Here is a 6,564-nt window from a genome sequence, read left to right on the forward strand (position 1 = left end):
CTAATGTGGGTCCTGGGGGTGGGGGTCGAACCTGGGTCCTTTGGCTTTGCAGGCAAATGCCTTGACTGCTAAGCCATCTCTCCAGCCTGAGAATTTGATTCTTGCTTCTGTTCTTGATAAATGCCAGGAAGCTTTGTGCCAAATCCAGTTCCCTACTTCAACCACCAGGGAATGTTCCACAAACAAGAGACTACTATCACCAGGTGTGGCAGTCAGTTTCAGTTGCTCGGAAGAACTTCCAAACCAGAACTTCTTCCATGACTGTTCATGGAGGAAGGGATTTATTGATAGGCAATAATTGACAGATAGAGGGAAAGTGCCATAATGACAGAAGAAGCTGGCCCACTTTTACAGGTCCACACAGAGAGGAAAGCTGCCACCAGCCACCAACACCAGGAACAAGCACACTTCAGGAATTCCTGGCAAAGCTCAAGCACCTTGCATAATTCCAAATATATCCTCACACATCAAAGCTGGACCCTAGGATCAGCCCAGTGACACCTCCTCCAGCCAGGCAGTGGAGATCTAAAGCTTTACTAAAACTAAATCTAGTCTATTCTTACAAAGGTCATAGGAAAATTTGATACAAATCTATTTGTCTCTGAGGGAGAAATCCCTCACTTCTAGGAGTTATATACTTAAGAAACTTAGAAACTGTATGGCTGGCTTGGAGACTGACAAACTACACGGGTGACTGGGGACAGGTAGGGGCTCAGAGAATTTAGTTAAAAACATTGTGGTCAGCCAAGGCAGGTCAGCACTGCCTCTGTGATCAGCCTGCCCTGTTGCCTAATCCCTCCTCAATGCAAAAGATCTCCTGGTTACTACTAAACTTTTTTTTTTTAATATTTTTTTTGTTCATTTATTTATTTATTTATTTGAGAGCAACAGACACAGAAACACAGATAGAGGGAGAGAGAGAGAATGGGCGCGCCAGGGCTTCCAGCCACTGCAAACAAACTCCAGACGCGTGCGCCCCCTTGTGCATCTGGCTAACGTGGGACCTGGGGAACCAAGCCTTGAACCGGGGTCCATAGGCTTCATAGGCGAGCGCTTAACCACTAAGCCATCTCTCCAGCCCACTACTAAACTTTTAATAGACAATCATCCTAAGATACTGTCAGTTACAGATAGAGACAGCCCCAACATACTTAAACCCTCTGAATCCAGCTCTCATTTGAGTTTCTAATTTTGGGGGGTCTGGTCCATGTCAGTGGATGATGGTTTCTTGCTTGTCTGATGTTCCTTTCTTTAGTGTCTGAATCCTGTTTAATAAATATTATTACATGAATTTGTCATACCAGCCTGTGATTGTCTTGTGGGGCTCGGAACAGCTAATTCTTCACTGTTTCCTGAGTGAAAACTTGTTGGAGCACAGCTCACAGAAAGCAGAGTGGCGGCTGTGTCCCTCCCATTTCAGTTTTGCTGGCCTGTACAAGGAGCAGCTGAAAACATCAAAGGTCAGAATGTGGATTGGAGATATTGCTTAGCGGTTAAGGCATTTGTCTGGGAAGTCTAAGAACCTAGGTTTGATTGATCATGTAAGCCATATGCACAAAGTAGATCATGTGTCTGGAGTTCCTTTGCAGTGGCTAGAAGCCCTGATGCGTCCATTATTTCTGTCCCCCTCTCTTTCTCTTATAAATAAATAAATAAAATGTTTAAAACAAAACAAAATGTCAGTATGCTAAGAAGCAGGGCTAGAGACATCCAGTGATGCCTCTGGTCCAGAGTCTTAACTGAAAAGGAACACTTAATTTCTTCCCCAAGGGCTGCTTGCTCTTTCTGTCCACACTTTAATGGCTTCTTATTTTTTCAAACCTCTGAAATAGAGTTGCCCCACCCGCAAACACACATATGCTCAGCTTTTTGTCTGTCTTAGGGACCATCGTGAAGGGCAAAAGAATACAAGTTAAAATACACTATCATTGTCTTACTCCGTAAAATGGAATGCTCTTCACCTCAACGGCCCCCTCTTTTTCACTGCCCTGTGTGTGGTAAGAGACCCTCGTGTCCTCAGATGACCTCTATGTTTAAAGCTAATTTAGAAGGCTCTCAACATAAGTTGTAATCCTAATTTACAACACTAGGACCTGCTATGTACAAATGTCAGTATATCTTGCCTAAGCTTCATCTACTCTAACACTCATGGGTGACAAAAATGATGTACATCAAATTGATTACTATAGAATTTTATATCAGGGTTAATTCTTTGTCTAGTCCAGCTTAGACAAAAAGATTTAAATCACTTAACATAGATGTATTTTAAGGTGATATTGAGCACTGTTTTCTAGGTTTTCAGCATTAAAGCAGGAAGTGTTTGTTCATCACTGCTTGCTACATCAGCAGACAGATGTTCTTAAGTATTCCAATCTTCAAATCTGCTTTTTAGATTGTTTTGTAGACCCAGTTGACTATCTTCTGTCTCTCCTGCTCATATGCTTTTACGTTTTAAAGATGATGGTTAAAATATTGACATGCTAAGATGCTTGGTTCTCTGTTGTCAACTTTTGAAAAGGTATTTTATTTACTTATTTATTTTAAAAAAGGGAGTGGCAGATAGAATGGGCATTCCAGGGCCTCCAGCCATTGCAAATGAACTCCAGATGCATGTACAACCTTGTGTATGTGGGTTATGTGAGTATTGGTGAATCAAACCTGGGTTCATAGTCTTCATAGGCAAGTGCCTTAGCTGCTAAGCCATCTCTTCAGCCTCCCCCACCCCCGATTTTTAAACATTTGCTTATTTTTTTAATTGGTAGATTATCATGTGATGCTTAAAGATGTTACAGCCGGTGTGAGTTCAGGATCAGGCACCTTCCTGTCTCAGATTCAAGCACATTTAAACTAATTCATGTTTCCTGACAACCCCTCACTGATCAGATTGGCCATCTGATAGGCGATAGAAAAGGAACAAATAATACAAGAATACAATTAATCTACATTCACTCTCTTGCTTCTGTTTATCTAAAAACAACTCTGCCAGATAGGATTCTTGCTAAGTAGAAGGACAGAGTAGGTAAACTGAGTCTTGAGGTATTTGATCAGGTTAAAAACTCCTTGAAGTACAGAAGAGAACCATTAGACTTGCTTAGAGTTTTGCTGGACTAAAAACAGGTTCTATTATAGAGCCCTTCCTATAAAATCATATGGTTAAGTTTTTACACCTGGAGTACAAAAAATTTTTACCAGAGGCTTAAACCCATCTTAAAACACCAATCATCCATAAGGAACCTGGTCTCAGGCTTCTACAGGCAGGAGATGGAAGAAAACCTTTATATAGGAGAAACTTGGGAGTAGGAGATGGTCAAGCTAATGGTAAGCCACAGAAATCCCTACCTAGCTCTATATCATTCCAAGATGTGCACAGACCATGCCATCTGCTGGTCTGGTGATGGGTGTGTCCTTCCCAAACTTGGTCTGGAGGATGACTACCCATACTAGAGGATGTGGGACAGGATCAGGCACATTCTGACCCTAGATTCTTCCATTTTTTTTCTCTTCCTTTATTTTATTTAAAGTAAGAAAAACGACTTCCAAGATATCACTGAGGTCACCACTGAATTTATCCAGCTGTTCACTCTAGTTAGGGCAAATAGGAACCCCCACTCCATGCTCCCCTACACTGAGACAATCAAACTTTGTTTGTCCCTGAAGATAGTTGACCCAGAGATTGAGTCAAGTCACCTACACAATTCTATTCCAGGACTTCAGAAATAGTTCCCACCTGTTAGGCCTGCTCCTAGATAAAGACCACACAGATTAGTTATTTTGTCCAAGATAAAACACAAATGGCAAGACATACAGTGGTAACAAAATTTAAGACTCTTGAGTCTAATTCCCCCATCCTACTAATACCAGTGCCCAACTAGCTGAGCGTAGAGCTCTGACCAGGGCTCTGAACATTGCCAAAAGAAAATTGGTAACATTTACACAGAAACTGAGTATGCTTACAGTTAAGCATTTCTTTAGAATTTCTTTAGATTCTAAACTTTCAAGAGGCAGTCTGGTTCCCCCAGGAGGTAGCAGCCCTGTTCCCTCTTTCTGTCCTAATTTAACCAAAATCAGCTGGTTCTTTGGTCAAAGAACTCTCACTCCAGAGGAGGAAGAAAACAATTTCTATGTTTCTAGAAACTCAACTCAATATCTAGCCCCTCCTGTTTCATGAGTTCAAGCAGTCAAACCAAATAAAGTTACTCTCACTACATGCTTCATGACAGGAAAAATTATGTTCTGTTCTATATCCATACTGGTTTCCTTTTGAGTGCTTAATAAACATACTTAGTGGCCAAAGCCAAATGGAGTCATGAGCTAAAAAGATAACCATTATTTTGGCTCTTGATCCCAGCTCCCAAAGGTCACAGGAAGGATAGTCCCAGTATTCTCTAAAACTCTGATAATTTATCTCTTCTCTTGTTCAGAGAGATTATGGGGGCCCAGAAGTTGGACTTCATATAGTGCACAGTCTGCAAGAGAAGAGGAGAAACAGAAAGATACTATAAGGGAAGCCACATGGTCAGTATGGCTCCAACTCATTCTGGCAGATGGCATAAATGCTGAGAGAGCCATAGAGCTCCTCCTAGATCCCTAAAGTCTCTCCTGAGCAGCCACAACAGACCTTCAAACGTACATATTTAATTAAACTTTGACTTTCTGCTTGGTTTTGAACACTTACAAGAAAACATATATAACCAGAGAGTAAAGTATGTCTTAAAGATTTTGAGCTGGGCATGGTGGCGCATACCTTTTAACCAAGCACTTGGGAGGCAGTGGCAGGAGGATCACCATGAGTTCGAGGCCACCCTGAGACTACATAGTGAATTCCAGGTCAGCCTGAGCTAGAGTGAAACCCTACCTCGAAAAACCAAAAACAAAAAACAAAGAAAAAAAACCCAAAGATTTCGAACAACACAGCCCAGAAAATATCCCTTGTTAATTCCAAATGTCAAATGATAAGAGTGACCACTGTACCCAGTCATGTGACTGTGACTTCAGGTGGAGGTGCTCACAATTCCGTGATATCCATGCCACTGTGAAGGTTAAGTGCTTTGTATGTGTTCTGCTAATGTCTCACCTGCTTTACAAGAACAGATATAGATCATGCCATCTGGTGAACAGCTTCAGAAATATATTTCTAGATCTTCATGGTAAAGAATTATGCCTTTCATTTCTGGTAATAATTCTGTTGATTTTTAGATAATGTACTTAGCTATTATGTTAACTTTATCTCCTCTCATCTACAGTCAGTCCATGCCCAGCTGATCTTGACAACAGACTCCATCTACCTGAGTCCCCAGGATCACCCTTATGACATGAAAGTGTATATTGATGGGAACATTAAAAAGGTGATCCCTTGCCACTTATAACATGGTTACAGACCATCCTTGCCTCATAATATTAAACCCTACACACTTCAAGATGAACTTCAATCTTCCATTAAAATGTTAATACTTCCCATTGCAGCTACATTTGTGTTACTGGACAAACATCTGACCAGAAGCAGCTTATGTGATGAAAGGGTTTATTTCAGGCTTACAGAACCCAGGGGAAACACCATGTGGAAGAAGCTGGCTTACTTCCACAGATCATGTCAGAGAGTCACTGTCAAACAGCCAGCAAACACTGAAGATCCACCCCCAATGACCTGTCTCCCAGCCAGCTGCTTGAGACTCAAGTTGAAAATCCCTGAGGCTAGAGGGGGACACACATTCATATTCAAACTACCACACTTCCTTATATGTGTTTCAGATACAACTCCCAATGCCAAAAATACAAGGAGATATTTCAGCACCCAGAAGCTGACCACCAGGCCAGAGTGTTCTACCACAGGCTCTTAGATGACCCTTCCTCCAGTGGAACTCTCATTTACTGTGGCCTGACATTGTCCCTTTTATCATGAAGCAGTTAGGCATGGCTATTGTCTCATTTCCCCAACAGCTGTTAGGGTGAACTCTGAGGGTGGGTGATTTAAACACTAGATGGGCTAGTCATTTTCCTTGGATAGGTAGATAGATAGGAAAGAGGGCCCTTGGTAGATGACCATATTCTCACCCAAAATAGAAAAAGGGGTAACCACCATTTCCTCTGTCTTCCTCTAAAACCAGAACAAGTATCTCTAACAGTTAAGCTATCCATTCATCCACAGATGGCTGGCTTCAAGAACAAGTGGTTGAGTCTGTTTGCTGAGCAGGTCATCACTTCATGGTCCTGCCTGAGTGATCCAGCTGTATAGTATTGTCACCCTCATCCCTAACAGAAGTTGGGTCAATTTATGAGAAAAGGAAAACAAGAGGATATCCTCCTACTTCTGGGAATTATGTACTTAAGAAACTTAGAAACTATATGGCTTGGCTGGAGACTGGGAAAATACAAGGATGACTATGGACAGGTTGGGGTTCTGATTGTTCAAGCACAAATGCTATAATAGTTCATCACTGCTCCCACAATCAGTCTGCACTGTTTCCTGTTCCTGACTCAACACAAAAGATCTCCAGGTCACCACTAACCTTTAAATAGACAATCAATCAGTTTAGTACACCTTCAATTATGGATAGAGAGAGCCCC

This window comes from Jaculus jaculus, chromosome 9 (genome assembly GCF_020740685.1).
Source record: "Jaculus jaculus isolate mJacJac1 chromosome 9, mJacJac1.mat.Y.cur, whole genome shotgun sequence".
Classification (NCBI taxonomy): Eukaryota; Metazoa; Chordata; class Mammalia; order Rodentia; family Dipodidae; genus Jaculus; species Jaculus jaculus.